The sequence below is a fragment of the Macrotis lagotis genome, chromosome 8 (assembly GCF_037893015.1).
Source record: "Macrotis lagotis isolate mMagLag1 chromosome 8, bilby.v1.9.chrom.fasta, whole genome shotgun sequence".
Classification (NCBI taxonomy): domain Eukaryota; kingdom Metazoa; phylum Chordata; class Mammalia; order Peramelemorphia; family Peramelidae; genus Macrotis; species Macrotis lagotis.
In genome coordinates this window covers 80063600-80089254 of record NC_133665.1, presented here as the reverse complement: position 1 = coordinate 80089254, position 25655 = coordinate 80063600, and positions in this window count along the sequence as shown.

The following is a 25655-nucleotide window of genomic DNA, read 5'->3' as shown; positions in this document are numbered from 1 at the left end:
TCATATCCTAATCCTTCTAGAGCTCAAAGTTCACCCCTCCATAGATTGTGTTTATTATGATTTCCCAGTGACACAGACACCTTGGATATTAAGTGCCTCTAGGCTTGCCTTATCTTTGATTTTTATCATGATGATGGCATCTTGAAAAAAAAGGACTAGAAACAGCTAATGAACCATCTAGAGAGGGGCAAGATGCCCATTTCAGCACCTCTGAGATAAAGCAGCAAATGAGACTATCTTAGAATTATTTGACATTCAAAGTGTTGGCTCCATTAGTTTTTCAGAATTCTAGCATGTCATTTCCTGTTTACCTGTCTTCATCAGCTAAAGATGGATACTTGTAATATCTGGCACCAGTACCCTGACTTGGAGAACTTTTTTTTTTGTTTGTTTTTAGGTTTTTGCAAGGCAAATGGGGTTAAGTAGCTTGCCCAAGGCCATACAGCTAGGTAATTATTAAGTGTCTGAGACTAGATTTGAATCCAGGTACTCCTGACTCCAAGGCCGGTGCTTTATCCACTATGCCACCTAGCCGCCCTTGGAGAACTTTTTTTCTTGGAATTAACCTCATTTACAGTTCCAGGCAGCTACTTTCAAATGCTGGCCATGCCTGAGCTAATCCTGATGCTTTTTCTATGCAGCCTAGATATGCTGTTGTAACAACAGTGGTTATGATTATACTAATCAATAATGAATATTTCAAAGTTTTTTTTAATGTTTTTGCAAGGCAATGGGGTTAAGTGGCTTGCCCAGGGCCACAAAGCTAGGTAAATTATTAAATGTCTCGGGCCAGACTCCAAGGCGTTGCTCTATCCACTTTGCCACCTAGCCACCCCTAAAAGTTTTATTTTTTATTTTTTTAAAAGAGAGAGAGAGAGAGAGAGAGAGAGAGAGAGAGAGAGAGAGAGAGAGAGAGAGAGAGAGAGAGAGAGAGAGAATGCTAAGAGGGCATATTCCCGTTATTTTCAGAAGTTATCCACTCATCTTTGGAACTATATAATAAGAAAGAAATTATTTCTTTATATCAAGTTGAAACCTCTTTCTCTTCAATATCTACTCATTTTTTGATACTTCTGTCCTCTGCTGCCAAACTGAACAAATCTAATCTTTCTTCTTACTTGTTTTAGTCTGTTTAAGCTGCTTTGGAACTTAAAGAATCATGACAGAAGAACTAGATTGGCTAATGAATCCTAAAATTGTTAGGGCTTTTGGCTAGCTCTATATCAAACGTCCTTCCTAACATGGTTTATTCCTATTAATAAATTGTAAGCTTCGCGAAGGCATGATGATGATGATGATGACAATTAGCATTTTTAATTTTACAAACTGGAAAACTGAGACAAGCAAGGATTAAGTAATTTGATCACACTTAATATGCACCTGAGAATGTGCTTTATCCACTGAACTCACTTTCATTGATACAGAGCATCATAATATTTTCCACTAAGTTATAATCTTGAGGATTTGCTTGCAGACACTAAGGGATAAGTGACCATGGTCAAGTACTCCATCTATGTTAGACGCAGAATTTGGACCAAGTGTTCCCGTCTCCAAGGTCCACCTTCTGTCCACTATAATGAAAGCAATTAAGGAAACTTGAGCACAAAAGTCTATATGTGATCTGGCTGGCTGTAGTATAGAAAACTGTCATTTTCTTCAGTAATAGTAACTATGAACATTTGCTAATTATAAGGTCTTTAATGTTATTATAATAAATATAAATATTTTAATTAAATATAATAAATAAATCCAAGAGGAAATTATTTGGTTTTCACTTCATATAAAAGAAATAATCAATAATCTCTTTCCTATTATATAGTTCCAAAGGTGAATAGATAGCATCTGAAATAGGCATATTTCAAGGAGTTGCATTAAATAAAATACTTTTCATAAAGCTGTAAAGGCATTTTTCTGTTTTTCAGGATGATTTCTTTCTCTTTCCATTCTTATTTTTCCCCCTTTCCTGTTTTCTTTTTCTTCTTGCCTTTTTTTGGTCTATCTGCTCTTTCCTTTTGTCTCCTTTGCTCTCTCATCTTGCCCAATCTTTTAGTGAACTGTCCTAGCAGGTGCAACTCTACAACCTTGGAACAGCACGTCCTACATTCAGAAAAGGAAGGGCCCCTATCTATCAACAGCCCTGATGTTAAAATGCTAGAATACTGGGCTTTGGGCCAGGATCTTCTTATCAACAGAGACTTCATAATATTTCAGTTGATAACTAGATTTCCATGAGAATGACAATCTATTTTGAACCCCCTTTGTTGCAAGTTTTGTATAGATTATTGATGGTAAGGAAATTCTTTAAAAGAGTATGGTTATAAGGATCTGGGTAGTCATTCAAAACACATACAAAGTAAAAGCTAACCCCAATTGAAACCAAGTGTGTTGGATAATTTAAGCAAATGTCCCCACAGTATCTAGACTCTATGTATATACATTGTCCTTGTTACTTAACAGCTGTGTGGGGTTTGCCTTTTCTTTACATGTTTCATTCGATGATAATGGATGCCTGCACTTAGCTTCCAAATACTGATTGCTATTTGGGGATTGAGTTATTGGATCTGCTCCAGTCATGTGGAATCTATTTTGGACCCATCATGTCACACTTTAACTCTAAAATGTGCCTATTGGTATAGGACTCTGTTTATCATTTTCTGGTCCTTGGATTCACACAGAATGTGCAGTTCTGTCCTCCCACTATCACACTTTTCTTTTACTCCAAAACATTCTTTAAAGCTTTCAGGTCCTAAGAATTCTAGAAGCAAAAACATCAGAAAAGATTTTCAGAACTTTGTGAAATGGTGTCTGATTCTACCCACTTACCTAACATTTTGCCCTTCATTTATTCATAGTTTCTTCCCTTCTCCAATTTTATGTGGTCTTTTCCTAGGGAGTTTTCCATATGGACAATAAGGTAGCAATTTAACTAGTTTCATTTGCTAATTCCTCAGCAAATGTTTAAGTCATTGGGTTCAGGTTCAAGTTCAATTCTCAGACCCATAATTTAGAGCTGGAAGTCTAAATATCATTTTATAGGCGAAGGCAGTTAGGGTCAAAAAAGTTAAGTGACTTATCCAGGTCAAATGACAAGTAAGTGCTTGAGTCATGATTCAAACCCAGGTTTTCCTGAGTCCAGTTCCAACCCTACCCCTAGTGTCTCTCATTTGCCAATCTAGTAGACAGAATCTACAGTTGTATAATTAGGTAGATGACAAAATGTATCCAAGTTGTATTCAATGACTGGTTTAGTCTTCTAATTCAGATAAACCAGAATGGTATATTAGGAGGTGAGAAAAGGATGAGATAGAAGAAAAGAGAGATGAGAAGAAGAGGAAAAAAGAAGGGGGAGAGAAGGGGAAAAGAGGAGAGATCGACAAGGAGGGAAGAAGCACGAGGAGAGGAGAGAAAACGAAAAAGAAAAGAGAGCTGGAAGAGGACAGAACAGGAAGGGAGAGGACTAGTCCAGAAAGGAAAAGGGGAGATGTCACCTAACTTCCAATAAAATAATTAAATTGGTGAGGAGAAGAAATCCATAGGCAATTTAAGACTACACTGGCCAGGGACAGCTAGGTGGCTCAGTTGGGGAAGCTAGCTGGCTCAGTGGACAGAGCAGTGGCCCTGGAGTCAGGAGTACCTGAGTTCAAATCCAGCCTCAGACACTTAATAATTACCTAGCTGTTTGGCCTTGGGCAAGCCACTTAACCCCATTTACCTTGCAAAACAAAACAAAAACCTAAGACTACACTGGCCAAACCAAAAAATTGGGGCTCTAGGAAAATGTATGTATATTTAGTAGGAGACAAGGGACTATAGGGTTGCTTCCATTATGCTTGAATATCAGCAAATGAGTGTATATCCCTGTACCTGTTCATATTTAAATGTTATCCTATGACATGATATAAACATAGATATATTGAATTTTAGAATCAATGATCTCATATTTTATATTTTCATCTGTGTTCAAATAGCCATACTATTGGCTCCTCCCAAAGAGTTTTTGGTCATGTATTTGACTATGTATAGTCTGATATGATCCAACCTGGGAGTAAGGCAACCCATGGTAAGGCAACTGGATAAAGTGTGCTCAATATATCTAACACCCATGTCTTTTGGTAGAGCTCTTTATACATTTTTATGGTCCCACAGAAAGTTTTTAAAAGTATTTTTCCCAGTGTACAATGAGTGACCACAAATTTCTACTGTCTGTATTTCACAGAAGTTCATCCTCATCCATGGCTGATGTTAAATGAATGCTTGACTTCTGTAGATGTTTTCTCATCAATCTGTGCTTCAGAAATTCAGCTGAAACTGAAAAGCATTTGAAGATGCTTTTTCTCTGTCCATGTGATCATTTTGATTATTGATTAAAGTACATATACCGTATTTTTGTTTAAAGAACATGTATCATAGAGTTTCCTTGCTTTACAAACTATCTTATATCTATATATACATATATGTATATATATATGTTCTGTCTTGTGTGCTGTGTTCCATTTTTCATTCACTTTATTTCATTAAGTCAAGCTATGAAGTCAAAACAGAAAAACAGTAGACATAATCACAACAAAAATGTAAATGCATACAGCAACAAAAATAAAACTTAAGGCTCAAAAATTATAATGAAGAAGTTTTCAAAAAGAATATTGAGAACATCTTCCTACCTCCATTTCAGAAGTGGGGAACTACAGATATATAACAGCAAATAATATTGAAATTGAAGAGTAGTTTTGCTGTACCTAGCCACTCCCCTTGTTTTAAAAGTGTTTGCTATGAGGGATGGTTCTTCTGGAGGGGGATGAAGAAAAAACTATATATGTATATATGATACATATATTTAATATATCATTTTATATAGTATTTTAAAGTTTGCCAAGCATTTTGCATACATTATCTCATTTGATCTTCACAACAGTGAGAGGAAATAAGCATTTTAGGAATTACCATTCCTATTTTTCAGATGAGAAAACTGTTGTTCAGAGACATCAGGGATAAATTCCTAATGATGGATTCAAATCCAGCTGATACCAAGTCCAGCACAATTCCTTTACTGAATGCTTCAACAATTCCTCAACCTAAGGAACTTACATTTTATTGATAGATAACATATATATATATATATATATATATATATATATATATATATATATATCAGTTTAGACAAGATAAATATAAAGGTAATAGGTCAAAGTGGGAAAATCATTAGGGGCATGGTAGGGAGGGGGAAGATTATGAAAGGTTTTCTGAAGAAAATAGTAATATAACTGAGCCCTGAAGGAAACTAAAGGCTCTAAGTCAAGTCAACAAGAATTTAAGTGTCTTTAATAGCCAGGAACTATATTAGTGCTGGGAATACAAAGAAAGGTTCAATCACAGTCTCTGTGTATCTGCCCTCAAGAACCTCACAATCAAATGGAGAAATTAGCAAATAGCCATCTACAAACAAAACACTCTCTCTCTCTCTCTCTCTCTCTCTCTCTCTATATATATATATATATATATATGTATATATATATGTATATATACATGTTACACAAACATACATATGCATAGATCTGCATACATGCATATGCACATATGCAGGATGCATTGAAGATAATTGCAGAGGAATGGTACTAGCATAATTAATGTTTTTTTCATTTTCTTTTTTTTCCCTTTTTTTCTTTTTTCTTTTTCTTTTTTCTTTTTAGTTTTTTGCAAGGCAATGGGGTTAAGTGGCTTGCCCAAGGCCACACATCTAGGTAATTATTAAGTGTCTGAGGCCTGAATTGAACTCAGGTCCTCCTGACTCTAGGATGGTGCTCTATCTACTACACAACCCTTCTTCCTTCATTTTTGAAGAGGATCAATGACAGCAGGAGGGTGATATCTTGACTTGCAAGTAAATTGGATTCAAGTGAGGTTGGGCTATATATTAGTCATCACTCTGTCCTCTAGAGTCATCGAGGCCAGTGACAAGACATAGGTCAAGATAGCTGGCAATGGCCCAACATGTAGCAGGGAGGCTTTTGACCTTTTTTACATCAAAGTCTTTTCCTGCTCTCAGTTTGTCTAAGACCACACCCATTCAGTAGTTAAAGGTTAGGTAAGAACTGAGGCAGAAGATGGCCTAATTTGTCTTCATAGAAGAATCTGTTGGGGAAGGGAAGAACTTCGGAATTTCAGAGATCAGGAAAGGCTTCTTGTAGAAGGTGGGATTTTTTTTTTGAGGCTTGAAGTTAAACAGAGAAGTCATGAGAAAGAGATGACAAGAGAGTGTATTTCACCTATAGGTATACTTTAGGTTTTGATCTGTATTAAGTCCTTGAATATGGACCAGATTTTCTTGTTGTTTCATCTAAAGATACAAGCTTAAAATAACACTGTCCAATATCAACAGTCTTGCTAGTCAATCATTTATTTATTTATTTGTTTGTTTGTTTGTTTGTTTTCACTGTGGGGAGAGGGAGAGAAAAGGAAGAAACAAAGGAAAAAAATAATGTTTAGAGGTTTCTCAAAATTAGGTATCTAATGTTTTAAGGTTTAAGTTTTTTGTTTTTGCTCTAGGAGTCCTTTGAAACAGTAATAAACTGGGTGACATCTTTGTAAAGGACAGCCCAAATGAGATGTGGCATGATTGACAAGAAATGTGTTCAAAATGACAGAGAAGATCTCATTAAGCTGGTACTCCTTACCATCTGGTTTAGACTTTTGATAATGGGGTCAGGCTCTTTTTTTTGGTCCGTGAGCCCAAGAGCTGAGTATAATTTGTTAGCTATTGTGACTAAAACGCAAACATTTCTTAGTCACATTCACAGGAATTTTGAGACTAACCACAGACTCAGGACCCAACAGTGAGAAAACTCTTTCCAGCTGGCCCACTGTACTGGATGACCCAGTGGAGGAGGAGGACTCTGACAAAGCTGCCAGTCTGTGAGTCGTGGGCCTGGAAGCTTGCCATTGGAAACAGTGCAACTTTATCACTTGACTTCAAGAAAAGGCTTCCCTTGTGGCATATGGAGATAATATACAGAGCAAGACCTGCTGAGGAAGTCGCTCGCCCCTCCTCCCTCTCTGGAGGAGAGTTGGCTGGATCTTGCTTAGGTGAGGAATGGAACTCAAGAGGCATAGAGGGAGGAAAGCATTCTCCCCCTCCCCCCATATAGAGAAATCTCAATTGCTTTCTGCCAAAAATTAAAGCACAATAGATGTACATTTGTGGCTTTGCATTTGCCCATGAGAAGGGATTAACTAAAAGTAACCATCCCACAACCAAGCACCAACACAGCCATTACTCACTACCAGAGTAATCACTTTCAGAGCAGTTCCCTCAGGGCTTGCTGTAATTGTATACAGAGGAGCACCACCTACTTTTACTGGCTTTATTTAACAGCATCAAATGCCCCCTTTGGAATGCAGTTGGATTCCCTAGGGTACCCCCAGAAGTAGAAGGTCCAAGCTCTTAGTTCCTGCTTCACAGTCATCTTTAAAAAGGAAGAAATGACTGTGGAGAAGGGTTCTACCTTCCCCACCATCCTAGGGACAGCAACTGCTTACTGATGGACAGGTAAGTTCAAGAGCCATGGGATTGCCCAGACCCAATGTCTAGACCAGGGAGCTCTCTATGGAGATAGAGTCTTTCACCTACTTCTGCAAGTGTTACAGCCTCACCCTGAAGATGAGGGGGGAAAAAAGATTCTCACTATTGAATTCCTTGGTATTATCAGATGGTTCAATATCAGAAACTGATATGATTTTATCAGGGGAAATGACACATTACCATTTCCTTCACTGTTGTATCCTACAATCCATGGGAACTTCCTGACTTGCAGTTGAAGATGACTCCTTGAGAACAGGAGCTGTCTTCTATTTGTTTTCTCAGTGTCAAATGCAGTGTTTTCACATACTAAGCACCTTACAATTTTTTAAAATTCATTAATTCATTGGCTCTAGATTGAAACCTGAAAAAGTGAACTTAGGAATCAAACCTCCCCATTTTTTTTTTGAAGATGAGGCAATTGAGGAAGTGACACCTTAGAAAGTGATTTGACAAAGGTCACATAAGTAGTATCAGAGGAGAGCTTTGAACTTGGGTTTTCTGACTCCAGAACTAGTTCACTTATTTCTATATTATCCTCAGTCCACCAAGAAGTAGAATTTCTGGGTGATAAAATAATTGAAGCCCAGAATTATGAAAGACCTAAGGCACCATTTTGTCCAATTCTGTACTTGGAATAGAAATTCTTTCTACTATCTCTCTAGGAAGTTTTCATGTCAAATCTTCTCTTGAAGATTTCCAGAATCTGATATCATACTGCCTTCCAAAGAATCCCATTCCATTTTTGAGCATTTTTAATTGTTAGAAAGTTCTTCCACTATGGGGCTGAAATAGATAACATGTTATTCATTTGCCCAATTTTTATTCTCTAAATGTACTCTGTCTTGGCAACGTTCTTAAAATCAACTGGAAAAAGCATTCCAATCAATCAATCAATCAATCAATCAATCAACAAGCATTTATCAAACCATTACTATGGACCAAGAGATTCAGATTTGTCCAATTTAGAAAACCTGTCACCTTTCTTCTAGGATCATAGGTTCATAGCTAGTTCTAGAAAGGATATTATAGGTCATTTAATGCAACATCCTCATTTTACATATGAGGAAACTGAGGACCAAGGGTTAAAGATTGAACTTCTTCCTTCTTCCAAAATTTCACAATTAACATCATGGAAATTGAAAACTTATTTCTTCAAGGTTGTACAGGATTGCCTAACAACTATGGATATGTATACACACAGGCACACACACACACACATATATACTATGTAAACACACACTATCTATAATGTGTATTATATACATAGATATAAACACAATAGTGATGGAAGTTGGATTTGAATTCATTTCCCATCAACTGTAACTTCAGTTCTTTTTTCCTATAAGGAAACTCCTTTCCCAGACCATTAAATCTTGGCAAAATTAAAGCCCAAGGAAGAATCATAAGATAGGGGAAAAAGGGGGGAAAGTAAGGTAAGAGGATATGGGGGGAAGAGTTAAAAGGAAAAGGAAGACAAGGAAGGAAAATGTGCTACTCTGTGATCTGCAAACCATGAGGGTAACTAGAATATATTTGTAGGGATCATAGAATTTGGAACTGAAAGGATCCTTTTTTATAATTATTGTTGTCAATTGTTTTACCTAAAATAGATGCCTTATTAAAGGTGACCACATCCTGGAAGGTTTCCTTCTGTCTGTTTGTGTGTGTGTGTGTGTGTGAGAGAGAGAGAGAGAGAGAGAGAGAGAGGGAAACTGATGCTTTAATTTGAAAAATGGAAGAATTGTGAACTGTGGATTAATGGGACTTTAGTAATATAATGAAAGTATGCAGACCAACACACAAGCAAATGTGGAAAATTTTAAAGGTTGCTGTTTGTGATCTCTGACCTGAGAATACACTCTGTTAAAAGTCTATCTGTATCATATCCAGTTGCTTTTTGTACATCACAGCTCATTATAAATGCAGTTTTGTGGAGAAATATATTTTAAAAGGGCTTGAACTTATTTCTAGGGTCACTTTGAATTTTAGGGCAGCCTATGTTGTACCTGTCTTTGAGGAAAACATGCTGGCAATGATTTCATGTGGTTCTTTTGGTATCTGCTCTGAAATAGAGTTGGTGGGAAAGGCAACATGAATGACAAGGGCAGGTGATGTTTGCTCAGGTGCCCTGCTGGGGCCCTCCACTTAGATTTCCAAATTAAAGTGAGCTGCGGGCCCCCATGCTGACTCTTGCCTCCTAAATGCAGACATCGAGTCACTCCCATGCTAAGTAGTTGAAATGTACAGATTAGCAGATACAAAAGGTTAAGGGTCTCAGTTCAGTCCCTGTCTTTCAGAATTTCACAGGCAAAATCCCATCCTGTGAGATGAAAAATATTTACAATAGTAAGGGAGGAAGTTAATCGTGTAGCACCCTAGAGCTTTAGACTTAGTCATTTTGTGTGCTATTCAGTATGTAATTTTCACACCATATTTGTTTTAATTTTTAGTTTTAATATTAATGTACAAAAGTGGGGGGCAATCAGAAAGCACAAATATTTCACATAGTCATTCCACTTAACTAATTTCTATGAGCTTATTTGACAAGACTGTATGAATGATTTTGGAAAACAGAGTCGGGTCCTAAAGTTTAGAGTCCTAAAGTTTAGAGTCCTAAAGAAAGGGACCATCTTCCATCTCATATATCCTATGAAAACTCGAGAAGCAGATATTAGAAAACTGCTAAGCACCCCCTATAGTTTGTTGCCCTAAGTACCTCTAGACATTGGACTTTCCTTAAAATAGTTTTCTCAGATGGTCCTGTATCAGTTCAATTAATGGTGCTATCAAAAGCTTCCACCATTCTGCCTTTCATACAAGTTCCTCCAAAATTTGAAAATAATACAAAGTTGGGGCAAGAGGCAGGAATGATTATATTGTCTAAGAATTGTTCATCTATGGGAGCTAGGTTATGCAATAGATAGAGTGTTGACTTGGAATAAGAGAGACTCATCTTTCTGAGTTCAAATCCAGCCTTGGACCACTTATTAGCTTCATGACACTGGGCAAGTCACTTAACACTCTTTGCCTCAGTTTCCTCAGCTGTAAAATGAACTGGTAAAGGAAATTGTAGACTACTCTAATATCTTTGCCAAGAAGACCCCAAATGGGGTCATGAAGAACTGGATGTGACTGAAATGATTGAACAAAAACAACAGCAAATTATTGCTCAATATTTAAGTTAGAGTGACCCAATGATATCTTTGTTATGTAATTTTTGTCTACAATGGACTCATCATCATGTACCATTATGCTATTAGATTTGTTTTGAGAAGAAAGACCCCCTTTTTTTATGAGTTCTTCATAGAACAGGAACTTGTACTTATGATTTCACTGGTAGTAGAATTCCTAAATGAGGAAACTACTTCTACCTTTGCAAGGTAGCTTCTTCTCTGTAATTTATAATCTTAGAGAATTGCCTTTCTCATATGAAGAGGTAAGTGACTCACTCAGGGTCACAAACTAGTATTTGGCAAATCCACCACATCTAAAAGATCTTCATTTTAATGAATTTATTAATTTTAAAAAACATGTTAAATTAAATTAAATATGTGCTATAAACAATGTATATGGAGCAACCTGACAATGGATAGAAAGATGAAATGGAGTTACAAATTCAAATTTGAATTAGGTTCAGATTCCAAATCTGACACAATAACTATGTGAATATGGACAAACCAACTATCTTCTCCTGGTCTCTGGTGGCTCTCTAAGACATATCTGAAGTAATAAGGTGGGTTGTTATACCCATTAGTTGAGAGAATTCCCACAACAAGAGCTTCCTATGGCAAGGAAATTCATTGACATATTCATCTATGAGTAATATTATACTAGATTCCAGGGGATATTCAAAGACATGAGTTTGCTCTCTACCCTCTTCAGTGTTAATTTCAGTGTATTGTGTAGGTGCTCAGTAATTCTTAAATGAATTATGGATTGATTCTCAGAAAAACTAATATAGATGACACAATTAAGATTGTACTTTTTTTTTATGTTGTCATCTTGGGAAAGAATTTTCTACCCTGCTCCTCCTTTGTCTTGTCTTGAGATATTTCAATGGATCTGTGATTGCCTGATATTAGGTACTTGCTTAATTCAACTAGTCGAACTCATCCCTTCTGTGGCTTCCCTTCTGTTTCATGCAATTATTATCTGTAACCTTCCATAAATGTTCCATAGAAGATCTGTTCAATGTATGGGAGGCCTTCTTTGTTTTTTGTTTTTGTTTTTGTTATTTCTCTAGTATCAGTTATGGATTTGGGCACTAGTGAAGAAGTTAAGTCTTCACTAGGACAATCTCTTTTGATTCTTGAAAAACTTAAAAGATATTTATTAACAGAAAATAAAGTAGAAATGATCAATGGCCAAATGATTTATTGTAAAAATCAATAATAATAAGAGACATAAATAAAAAAGACAGAGACACATCTTTGGCAAATTAGAGTCAGAAATATCTAAGTGCAAATCCAGACTCAAGCACTTACTAGTTGCATGATCCTGGGCAAATCATTTAATCTTTACCTGCCTCACTCTCTTAATTTGTAAAATGGAGAAAATAATAGCCCTTATCTCCCAGGGTTATTGTGAGAATACAGTGAGATAATATTTGTAAAGTGCTTTGCAATCCTTAAAACTCCATAGTAAATGCTAGTTATTGTTCAATGTGTTCAATTCAGGTTGAAAATGGGCAGAGATTATACAAAATAGAACTAGTGTTGCAGGTGTTGTGGAAAAAAAGCAGAAACACTGATACTACTGGACATGTTCATGGAGTTTTGAATTGTTTCAACACTACTAAAATGTCTACTCTGTTGAACTCAGAAATACTTCTGCTGGTTATTTACCCTAAAGAAGTCAAAGGTAGTGAGAGAGGTACAATGCATAACAAAATATTTTATCAGCACATTTGTGGGGGAAATGCACTGGAAGAAAGTGGATGTCCATTAATTGAAGAACAGATAAACAAATAATGATATATGAAGGTGCTGCTACAATGGGACAATTGAAAATATAATGAATTCTGAGAAATTTGAGAAAATTTTCATGTACTGTTGTAGAGCAAAATAAGGGTAACCAAGAAAATAATTTGTGCTGTCATGGTAGTGTAAAGGTAAGCTATCCTAAATACATCAGAACATGGGGGGGGGGGGGGTAGCTAGGTGGTACAATGGATGGAGTACTGGCCCTGGAGTCAGGAGGACCTCAGTTCAAATCTGGCCTCAGACACTTAATAGCTGTGTGATCTTGGGCAAGTCACTTAACCCCATTACCTTGCCAAAAAAAAATGAAAACAAAAACAAAACATCTTATCTCAGATCAATTCATTAATGTATGTTTACTCCAGAGGACTGATAAGACATCATCTAGGTGAGTCAGTATCCAGACACTTGCTAGCTGTGTAACTCTGAGAACATTTCTGTTCTTCATTTTCCTCCTCTATAAAATTAGAATTAAATATAGCCTCTACCTTTCAGGGTTACTGAGAGCATCAAATGAAATTGCCTATGTAAAGTACTTTGCAAATCTTAATTTTTTTTAAGATTTTATTTTGAATTTTACAGTTTTTCCTCCATTCTTATTTACCTTCCCCCAGCCCCCACCCCCATAGAAGGCAGTCTATTAGTCTTTACATTGTTTCCATGGTATACATTGATCTCAGCTGAATGTGATGAGAGAGAAATCATATCATTAAGGAAGAAAAGTAAAGTATAAGAGATAGCAAAATTACATAATAAGAATTTTTTTCTCTAAATTGAAGGTAATAGTCTTTGAACTTGTTCATACTCTACAATTCTTTCTCTGGATATAGATGATATTCTCAATTGCAGATAGCCCAAAAATTGTCCCTGGTTGTTGCACTGATGGAATGAACAAGTCCATCAAGGTTAATCATCACCTCCATGTTGCTGTTAGGGTATACAATGTTTTTCTGGTTCTGCAAATCTTGCTCAGCATCAGTTCATGCAAATCCTTCTAAGTTTCCCTGAATTCCCATCCCTCCTGGTTTCTAATAGAACAATAGTGTTTCATGACATACATATACCACAGTTTGTTAAGCCATTCCCCAATGGAAGGACATTCACTTGATTTCTAATTCTTTGCCAACACAAACAGGGCTGCTGTGAATATTTTTGTACAAGTGATGTTTTTACCCTTTTCCCATCATCTCTTCAAGGTATAGACCCAGTAGTAGTATTGCTGGATCAAAGGGTATGCAGATTTGTGCTACCCTTTGGGTATAATTCCAAATTGCTCTCCAGAAAGGTTGGATGAGTTCACAATTCCACAAACAGTGTATCAGAGTCCCAGATTTCCCCCATCCCTTCCAACATTGGTCATTGTCCTTTCTGGTCATCTTGGCCAGTCTGAGAGGTGTGAGATGCTATCTCAGAAATGCTTTAATTTGCATTTCTCTAATAAGTAATGATTTAGAGCAATTTTTCATATGACTATGGATTGCTTTGATTTCCTTATCTGTAAATTGCCTTTGCAAATCCTTTGACCATTTGTCTATTGGGGAATGGCTTGTTTTTTTTGAAAGTTTGACTCAGTTCCATTTATATTGGAGAAATGAGTCCTTTGTCAGAAATACCAGTTGCAAATTTTTTTCCCTAATTTACTACATTTCTTTTGATCTTAGTTACAGTGGTTTTTGTCTGTGCAAAAACTATTTAATTTAATGTAATCAAAATTATCTAGTTTGTTTTTAATGATGTTCTCCATCTCTTCCTTGATCATAAACTGTTTCCTTTTCTATAGATCTGACAGGTAAACAACTCCTTGATCTTCAAGTTTGTTTATAATATTTTTTTTATGTTTAAATACTGCATCCATTTTGATCTAAAGGTGTTGATTTAAATTAAGTTTCTTCTGCACTAACTTCTAATTTTCCCAACAGCTTTTATCCAAGGGAAAGTTTTTATCCCAAAAGTTGGACTCTTTGGGTTGATCAAACAGCAAATTACTATAATCATTTTCTGCTATTGCACCTAGTCTTTTCCACTGATCCACCACACTATTTCTTAGCCAATACAGACAGTTTTGATAACTTATGCTTTATAATATAATTTTAGATCTGGTAAGACTAAGACACCTTCTTTTGCACATTTTTCATTGAATCCCTGGAAATACTTCACTTTTTCTTTCTCCATATAAAATTACTTACAACATTTTCAAAGTCATTAAAGTAATTTTTTGGAATTTTGATTGGTAGAGTACTAAACAAGTAGTTTAGTTTTGGTAGAATTATCATTTTTATTACATTAGCTTGACCTATCCATGAGCAGTTGATGCTTGCCCAGTTATTTAAATCTGATTTTATTTTTGTGAGAAGTGTTTTGTAATTGTTTTCAAAAAGTTTTTGAGTCTGTCTTGGCAGGTAGATTCCCAGGTATTTTATACTGTCTGAGGTTACTTTGAATTTTTCTTTCTAACATTTTCTGCTGTATCTTGCTAGTCATATATAGAAATGTTGAGGATTTATGAGGGTTTATTTTATATCCTGCTACTTTGCTAAAGTTGCTAATTATTTCTAGTAGCTTTTTAGATTATTTTTTGGAATTCTCTAGGTATACCATCATGTCATCTGCAAAGAGTGAGAGTTTTGTCTTTTCCTTTCCAAGTCTAATTCTTTCAATTTCTTTTTCTTCTCTTATTGCTGAAGCTAACATTTCTAACACAATGTTGAATATTATTGGTGATAATGGGCATCCTTGATTCACCCTGATCTTATTGGTAATGCCTCTAGCCTACCGCCATTGCATATGATGCTTGTTGATGGTTTCAGATAGATAATACTTATTCTGCCGAACAAGCCATTTATTCCTACACTCTCTAGTGTTTTTAGTAGAAATGGGTGCTGTAATTTGTCAAAAGCTTTTTCAGCATCTATTGATTTTATCATATGATTTCTGATAGATTTGTTATTGATATAATTAATCATACTAACAGTTTTCCTAATATTGAACCAACCCTGCATTCCTGGGATAAATCCTATTCTATCATAATATATTATCCTAATGATAACTTGTAATCTTTTTGCTAAGATTTTATTTAAGATGTTTGCATCTATATTCATCAGTGAGATAGGTATATAATTTTCTTTCTCTGTTTTAACTCTTCCTGATTTAGGTATCAGAACCATGCAGGTGGTCATAGAAAGCTTTAGGCAGAGTTCCATCTTCACCTATTTTCCCAAAGACTTTATATAGAATTGGAACGAATTGTTCCTTAAATGTTTGATAGAATTCATTTGTGAATCCATCTGGCCCTGAAGACTTTTTTTCTTAGGGAGTTCAACAATGGCTTGTTGAATTTCCTTTTCTGAGATAGGGTTATTTAGGTTTTTAGTTTCCTCTTCATTTAATCTGGGCAACTTATATTTTTGTAAATATTTGTCCATTTCACTTAGAGTGTCAAATTTATTGGCATAGAGTTGGGCAAAATAATTCCAAATTATTACTTTAATTTCCTCCTCCTTGGTGGTGAGTTCACCTTTTTCATTTATGATACTAGCAATTTGGTTTTCTTTTTGTGAATTTTATTGGTTTTTTTTCATAAAATCAACTCTTGGTTTTATTTATTAGTTCAATAATTTTCTTGCTTTCAATTTTATTAATTTCTCCTTTAATGTTTAGAATTTCTAATTTGGTATTTAATTGGGGTTTTTAATTTCTTTCTCTAATTTTTTTAGTTGCATATTTAGTTCATTGATTTCTTCTTTCTTTAATTTATTCATCTAAGCATTTAAAGACATACTTTATCCCCTGAAAGCCTCCTTGAGTGTATCCCATAGGTTTTTAGTTTATTGTTTCATTATTATCATTATCTAGGATGAAATAATTCTTTCTATAATTTGTTGTTTGATCCACTCATTCTTTAAAATGAGGTTATGTAGTTTCCAACTAGTTTTGGGTCTATATCTCCCTGGCCCAATATTACATATGATTTTTATTGCATTATGATCTGAGAAAGATATATTCATTATTTCTGCCTTTCTGCAATTGATCATTAGATTTTTATGCCCTAGTACATTGTATAAGTGCCAGTACTGCAGAAAAAAAGCATATTCCTTTTATCCCCATTCAAGTTCCTCCATAAGTATATCATATCTAGGTTTTCTAACCATCTTTTTACCTCATTAACTTCCTTCTTGTTTATTTTATGATTAGATTTATCTAATTCCAAGAGCAGGAGGTCGAAGTCTCACACTAGTAAAGTTTTGCTGTCTATGTTTTCTTGTAGCTCTTTCAATTTCTCTTCTAAGAATTTGGATGCTATACCATTTGGGGAATACATATTTGGTATTGAAATTATTTTATTGTCTATTTTAGGAGGATATAGTTTCCTTCCTTATCTCTTTAAACACTATCTATTTTTGCACCTCCTTTGTCTGAGATAAGGACTGCTACCCCTGCTTTTTTCACTTCAGCTGAAGCAAAATATATTTTGCTCCTACCTTTTACTTTTACTCTATATGTATCTCTCTGCTTCAAATATGTTTCTTGTAAGCAGAAAATTGTAGGATTCTGGTTTTTAATCCACTCTGATCTTCACTTACATTTTAAGGGAGAGTTCATGCCATTCACTTTCAAAGTTATAATTACTAACTCTTTATTGCCCTCAATGCTGTCTTCCTTCTGTTTGTATTTTTCCCCTTTTCCCCTTTATCCATATTCCCCAGTGTTTTGTTTCTGAATACCGCCACCTTCAGTGTGTATGCCCTCCTATATCAACCCACTTCCCCTTTCCTTCCCTTTTCCCTTTTCCCCTTCTTCCCTTCCTTCTGTTAGTTTCTCTTTTTTTTCTCCCCCTCCCCAACCCCCTTCCCCTTTTCCCCTTTTGATGCTTGAAAGGAAAGGTAAGTTTCTTAATTTATCTGAGTGTGTCTAAGTTAGCTTTAAGCCAAGTCTGATGAGATGAAGATTCAGATGGTTCTCACTACCTCCATTCTTCCCCTCTATTACAATAGGTCTTTTGAACCACTTGATATAATGAGATTTACCCCATTCAGTCTCCTCCTTCTCCCATCCCCTGACTGTCCCCCTTTTAAAGGAGGTATTGTTTTTAAATCATTCTATATGAGTCACAGAAAAGTTATGAGTGTCCATCACTTCTAGTTAAGTATATTCTCTCTAAAGTTACAATTCTCAACAGTTATGAAACTCTTTCTCCCAAATGGGTATATGGCCAGTTTCATCTTACTGGATAGCAGTTTTTTTCCTTTAACTTTTTTTTACCTTTTCATGTGTCTCTTGAGACTCTTGTTTGATGTCCAAATTTTTTATTTAGTTCTAGTCTTTTCATCAGGAAATATTGGAAGTCTCCCATTTCATTAAATGTCCATCTTTTCCCCTGGAAGAGAAGGCTCAGCTTTGCCAGATAGTAGATTCTTGACTGCATTCCAAGCTCCCTTATTCTTCAGAATATCTCATTCCAGGCCCTTTGATCCCTTAAAGTTGATGCAGCCAGGTCCTGTGTAATCCTTACTGTGGCTCCTTAGTATTTAAACTTTTTTCTTTCTGACTGCTGGCAGGATTTTTTCTTTTATCTGATAGTTCTGGAATTTGGCCACAACATTCCTTGGGGTTTTCATTTTAGGATCTCTTTCTAGAGGGGATTGATGTATTCTTTTTTAAAATTTTTTTTTATTCTCATTTTGTACAAATATTTTTTACATTAATAAAATATTCTTGTTTAAGAGTAAACAAAATACCCCTCCCCCCATGAATATAGACTTGCTTGGGCGATAAAGTAAAAGGGAGAGAAAAAAATTAAAATTAAAAAAATAATAATAATAATTGTAGGTATGGCCAGATGGCACAATGGACAAAACACCAGCCCTAGAGCCATGAGCACCTGAGCCCACATCCAGCCCCATAGCCCCATAGACCCAACAATCACCCAGCTGTGTGACATGCAAGCCACCCGATCCCCACTGCCCTGCAAAAACCAAAAAGAAAAAAAAAGACCCAAAATAAAATAAAATAGTAATCATAGTAGGGGTGGCTGGGTGGCAGACAGAGCATTGGCCCTTGAGCCAGGAGCACCCGGGTCAAAATCTGGCCTCAGACACCCAAAGATCACCCCACTATGTGGCCCCAGGCAGGCCACACAACCCCATTTGCCCTACACCCTCCCTCAAATAATAATAAAAAATGTGCTTCAGTCTTTGTTCCAACACCAACAACTCTGTCATGGGTGGATCATATTCTTTATGGTAAGTCCATCGCAAAAGTTGCTTCCATATTTTTCCAACATTGCCATTGCTGATTGCAACTCCCTCCTTTCTTATTTCTCCACTACCATGTACTATATTTTCTCTCTCCTTTCACTCTGACTCTGCTGTAGGGTCACTGAGTGGTGCAGCATACAGATCCCTGGTCCTGGGGCCAAGAAGCCCTGAGCCCTCATACCACCCCTTAGGCCAGAATCCACCTGGCCCCATGGTCTTGGACAGGCCTTCCAATCCCAGCTGCTTGCAAGAAGTAAAAAAGAAGATGTATTATATCCGACCACTCTCCCCCATGGTCCATCCTCTCCTCCTTTATTGACATCCCCACCCCTTCCCCCTGCTCCCCACTCCTTCTTACTCCAGATGTCTATACCCCATTGAGTATATATGCTGTTTCCTCTCCTAGACATCGCTGATGAGAGCAAAGGTTCCCTCATTCCCCCTTGCCTCCCCCATTCCATATCATTGCAATAGCTCATTGTAATAAAGAAAAAAAATTATTATGTGAAATATCTTGATCTATTCCCCCTCTCCTTTTTCTTTCTCCCATTACATTTCCCTTTTTTCTATTGACTCCATTTTTATACCATATTTTATCTTCGAATTCAGCTTTCTCCTGTGCTTCAACTATAAAAGCTCCCTCTACCTGCTCTATTAACTGAGAAGGTTCATATGAGTATTATCAGTGTCATTTTTCTATGCAGGAATACATGCAGTTCATCATCATTAAGTCCCTCATATTTTCCCCCTCTCCTCCAATCTCCATGCTTCACCTGAATCCTGTATCTGAAGATCAAACCTTTTGTTCAGCTCTGGCCATTCCAAAAGGAACATTTGAAATTGCCCTGGTTCATTGAAAGTCCATCTTTTTCCCTGGAAGAGGACATTCAGCCTTGCTGGGTAGTTCATTCTTGGCTGCATTCGTAGCTCTTTTGCCTTCCGGTAAATTATATTCCAAGCCCTATGAGCTTCCAATGTAGTTGCTGCTAAGTCCTGTATGATCCTGACTGCAGTTCCATGATATTTGAACTGTGTCCTCCTGGCTGCTTGTAATATTTTCTCTTTGACTTAGGAGTTCTGTAACTTGGCTATAATATTCCTAGGGGTTGGTTTTTTGGGATCTCTTTCTCAGGGGGGGGGGATCGGTGGATTCTCTCCATTTCTATTTTGCCCTCTGCTTCTACAATATCAGGGCAATTTTCCTGTAGTAATTCTTTGAAAATGATGTCAAGGCTCTTTTCCTGATCATGACTTTCAGGTATTCCAATGATTTTTAAATTATCTTTCCTAAGTCTGTTTTCCATATCAGTTGTTTTTTCAATGAGATATTTCACATTTTCTTCTAATTTTTCATTTTTTTGGTTTTGAAGTATTGATTCCTGATTTCTGGTAAATTCATCAATCTCCCTGAATTCTATTCTTTGTCTGAAGGATTTGTTCTCCTCAGAGTGTTTTCTTATCTCTTTTTCCATCTGGCCAATTTTGCTTTTAAGGCATTCTTCTCCTCAATAATTTTTTGAACTGTTTTATCCATTTGACCTAAGCTGGTTTTTAGCATGCTATTTTCTTCAGCATTTTTTTTTGGATTTCCTTGACTAAGCTGCTGACTTCATTTTCATGTTTTTCCTGCATCTCTCTCCTTTCTTTTCCCAGTTTTTCTTCCAACTCCCTCATTTGATTTTTAAAGTCTTTTTTGATCTCTGTCATAACCTGAGCCCAATTTCTGTTTTTCTTGGAGTCTTTAGATGCAGGAGCTTGTGCTTCCTCAGCTTCAGACTGAGTGGTTTGATCCTTCTTGGGCTCATATGCAAAATATTTCTCAATGGTCTTCCTCTTATTTCTCTGCTTGCTCATTTCCCCAGCCTGGGCCTGGTTTTGGCGTGCTTCCCGAGCTTTTGGGACACTCCCACAAGGGTCTCAGTGTGTGAGGCTCTGTCCTCCCTCCTGGCCTATGAATGACCATAAGCGCCCCCCTCTGCCACGCGGCTGAGGTGGGGGGGGCCCTGCTGTTCTGGGGGGGGGGGGCTAGACTGCTATCAGGATCTGAATGTGGTCAGAGCCCCAGAGTCCTGTTCCAGGAGCAGAGGACAGAGCTCAGCAGTCTCTCTCTCTCTTTTCACTCCCCACCCTAGGTTCAATGGGCTCATACCCTGGGGGCTCCTGCTTACTGGCTCCACCTGCTTCTGTTCCTGGATCAGGGCTGCTGAAAGACCAAGGGGCTTGCTGTGTGCCCTGAGGGCTGGGCTCCATGTGCTCACTCTGGCAGAGGTCCCCTGTTGTTCCCCCACTTTGTGCCCAGGGTGCTGCGGCTCCCAGCACCCTGGGGCTGCCTCCGGGAGGCTGAAGTTCTTTCGCTCTGGAGGGCCGCCCCTCCGACCCAGGGAACACAGCCTTTTTTGCTCTTTTCCAGGTTACCTTGAGTAGGAGAACTGCCTCACTGGGTCCCTTTGTGGGTTCTATCTCTCAAAAGTTTAGTTAGAGTCCTTAGTTTCAAGTTTTATCAGAGAGCACCTAAGACTCCCTTCTTGTCACCATCTTGATTGATGTATTCTTTCAATAACTATTTTACTCTCTGTTTCCATATGAATGCGATTTTCCATCACTAAATCATGCAACATTAAGTCCAGATTATTTTCTCTTCAGTGTTTTCAGGAAGTCCTATAATTCTCAGATTGTCCTTTCTTTATCTGTTCTTGAGGTCGGTGGTTTTGCTGATGAGGTAGTTTACATTTTCTTCTATTTTTTGATATTTTGTTTTTTTTTGTTTAATAGAATCTTGTGGTCTCATGAAATCATTGGCTTCCACAGACTCCATTCTATTTTTTAGAGAAGAATTTTCTTCATTTACCTTTTGTAACAACTTTTCCAGTTGGTCAATTCTATTTTTGATGGAGTTTTCCATTTGCCCAAGGGTAGTTTTGAAAGAATCATTTTCTTCTTGCATTTGCCCAATTGAAGGTCTGAGAGAGTTATTCTCTTTTTGTATTTGTCCACTTGTATTTCCCAAGGATTTGTTTTCTTGTTGCAAGGTTTTAAATTTATCATGAGTTTCTTTTCCCAATTTTTCCATTTGATTTTTCAACTCCTTCCTGATTTCTTCAAGGAAGTCTTTTTTGGGCTGGAGACCAATTCATATTCTCCTCAGAAGTACTAAATCTTCTGGGTTAGAATCTATTTCTTCTAAGTATTTCTCATGGGCCCCCCTTTTCGTTCGCCTTTCTTCTTATGTCTAAGATCTTGTGTTGGGGGGCTGGCTCTCAGAGGTTTGCTTTTGAAGATCCTAAAGGCTTTGTTCACTTGGCTTAGTAATTCCAAGGGCCATCCAGTAGGGAACACTGGTTGCTTTCACTGGAGTATTTGGGGCCCTCAGCATGAGGGTCTGAGCTGACCTTAAATAATATGCTGAGCCCTGGGGAGAGGAGTTAATCTCTTTCCCTTGAGTGAACTCTGTTGCCCACCCTTAGCCTGAGAGGGTGGGGGTTGTTTATTGTTTGTTCTGGCCAAAGGGCTCAGCTAAAAGTATGGAGCTCAGGCTCTGGGCACAGCTGGTTGTTCTCCAGGCATGGTCTGAAACTCTGTGATGGAACTCACCCTCCTGTAGCTCCTCTCCCCCTGCCAAAGACTCCACAGCTAAAGTTGGGTGGGTGTTTTACACCCACCACTCACTGAAGTCTCTACAGTTGAGGTTGGCCCTGGCTTCCCACAGCTGCTGCCCCCAGGGCACCTACCCTCTGCCCTTGTCTCCTGGTTCACCCAAGGTCCCCTGAGACAAACCTTCTTGGTAGATGTTCTTCTCCTAGCTTCTCTGGGTTTTGTCAATCAAATTTCTCTTAATAGGTTTCTTTCATGTTGTTTTTGAGAGGAAAGAGGAGCACTTAACATACTACCCGTCTTTTCTCTGCCATCTTGGCTGGACGTCCGCAAATCTTAATATTTCTATGAGATCTTTGGTATCAAAGAGGACCACATCAAGCAACCAAATGATTGGAGATTTGAGTTGCACAATTATGTTTATTATAGTGAAGGGTAAGCTGTTCAAAGCATCCTTCTCACTTGCTTTTATGAGAATTTTTTTCATCCTAGGGTCTGATCTATAGGAAACATTCCTATTGAAGATGGTCTGGCTGCTGCTGGGTGATTCTCTTTTCTTTCTTGGTTTCTTTTTTTTCCTGTTATCAGTGAGGCATATTGACAACACAGAACAAGCACTATCATGTAATATCTGGTGACAAAATGCCACACCTTGATATATCCAAACCTGTTGTGATGGCCTAAAAATCAGTACTGCTTTTCCACTAAAAGTTTCCTTAATTTTCCTTCTTCCCACATCAGCAAGGTACCAGTATACCACCAATACCAGGCAATTCCCACCAATATTTGACATCTGGTAACAGCGTGTGACTGGCTATCAGGGACATCCTAACCTGTCTTTTGATGGGCTAATCGTCATTGTGCTCTTTCCCTTCTACCCTTCCATCTTTGAGTTGTGAAATACTCATAAGAATGATAAGATTGGCAGTAACTTTAAGGCTAGGACAATGTTATCTTGCCATTCATAGAACTATACCGTTCTAGTACACTTCCTAGAACTTGATCGCATCAGATACCACCAGAACAGCGATGCTTTCCAAGCGGCAAAGCCATTCCAGGGTGGCACTGCCCTTCACAAAGAAAAGAGAACTCTCTTCTGGATGCCTCTCATGGCTATCTCTCTCTGAGACTCTGTATTTGGGGAGCTGAACACAACTCCCTTTTAATTGTTGAGGGCAATGATGACCTGTCCCTTCATAATGGCACTAGCCAATCTCTCAAGACTGACTGACCCATGTTCAACTGCTGTTCACATGGAGTCCTTCTCCACTTTGGCCTTCAAAGCTCTCCTTGAAAATGTTAAGCCTTTCTAAATGAAGCTACTATTATTTTCTTTCTTTTTGTAGGGAAGAAGTAGATTACACATATGGAATGAGACACATGCAATCCCATAAGATTAATATGTTAGTTTATTTTCTTTAACTGTGCATATTTGTTATGAAAAAGTTCACTGTGTTTGAGGTGACTCTGGGATATTATAGGAATGCCTATAAAATATTTTTTTAAAATAACTAACACACCATCTTTTCCAGTTCATATATGTCCTTGCTTATAGTTTGTAACTAGTTTTCTTTATGGTGAATTAAATAGCATGGAAGAAGAGATTCTTCTTCTAGATCAAAAATTTTAATTTTACTTCTTGTAAGGAACCACAATGGAATTTTCTTCACTAGCATATTCTCAAAATAATTTTTATTCACTTATAAGTTCATTATCTTAAAAAAAAAAGATCAACATTATCCCAGGGATCCATTTTCATTGAGGATCAGACATATGGAAAGTTTCAGCTTTATGGTTCAGATGGGTTAGAGTTATACATATGCAAAAAGTAAACATCTTTAATTGTTGTTAAAGAAAAGTGATTTCCCCCCCCCCCCCCCCTTTACTCGTGCATAACTCAAAGGCAGCTGGACAGATTTTGCTTAAACTTCTGAAAATGTTACCTTTGGGATGAGCCCAGGCATGGAAATTTTCAGGCCACAAAGATGATAATTTTTCAGAAAGTTATGAGTGAGTGAAAACAGGGCTTAGAAGGGAAGTCTGTATGTAATTTTTAAGCACAATGTATTCAACCACAGTGCTCTCATTTCTTTCTTCATTGTAGGCAAAACTATTTGTATTTACACTCCTGTGCCATCCCTTTGATACAAGTTATTGGTTTCCTTTGCTATTTGTTTCAAATAAACAAAACTAAACACTGGATCCCAAACACATGATTCCTTGACTTCAAAGAAAATCCTTAACTTTTTTTTCCTTTAATATTATTCATCATCTCCTTCCTTTTCTCTTTCCCATCCAACAACCTGAGGGGTAAAAAAGCATACAAGCTATATGGTTTTAGGTGAAGGATCAAATGGTGGGAGACACAAGTTGGAAGATTCTCTTTGTAGAATGGAGGCAGGAACCAAGTTGATATCATTATGGTTGAGATCATTTTTCATTCTTGGTTTTGTCTTGCTTTCTGTTTTTTTTTGGTTTTGAAACTAAATTCAGGTTTGGTTTATGCCAACAGAACAAAGGAGGAGGTGGGTGTATATGGGAGTAAATGGGTAGTATAAATCTTAGGTCTGCTCAAAGAACTCTTACCCCCCACACACACCCTTTTTATCTGTTATGTATTTGTTATCCACCCCTCTCCTCAAAGCAAAGATCATTTTCTGACTGCCCCTGCCCACCATAATTTTTACCTCCTCTGAATTCCTTTGATACTTTGTTGTATACGGGAATACTGTAAATAATCTTCACCTGCTGTCTTTGAACATCAGAGCCTTGTTCTACTAAGTGCCATGGGAGTGGGAGTGGATTACAGACTGAAAAGGTATTTAGGCACTGGTGTTTTGGTGAATAAATGGAAAACTCTGAGATCTTGATGGAGTACTTGTCTCCTTTGTCATCCTTGTCTCCCTTCTCTCCCTCCTCCAATGCTTGCCTGGGGAGATTGAGGGAGTCCAGAAGAGGGACTCAACATAAGAGTCTGGATAGGGACTCCCCACTTTTTATGTGTGTTTCTTAGGGAATACTTACCCTATTCTGCTGGGGGCTCTTGTCAGCTTTTCCTCTGGATATACATTCTCACCTAGACTGTACATTCCTTGAGGGAAGGCTTCAAGACAACTTGGAAGCATAGAGTCATGAATTTAGTATCCAGATTATTTAAACTCCCTTGGATTTTCCTTTAATCATTCGCAAGCTATTGACCCAAGCTATATTATTCATTTCTCTATTGGATTATTGCAATAATGTCTCAGTTGGTCT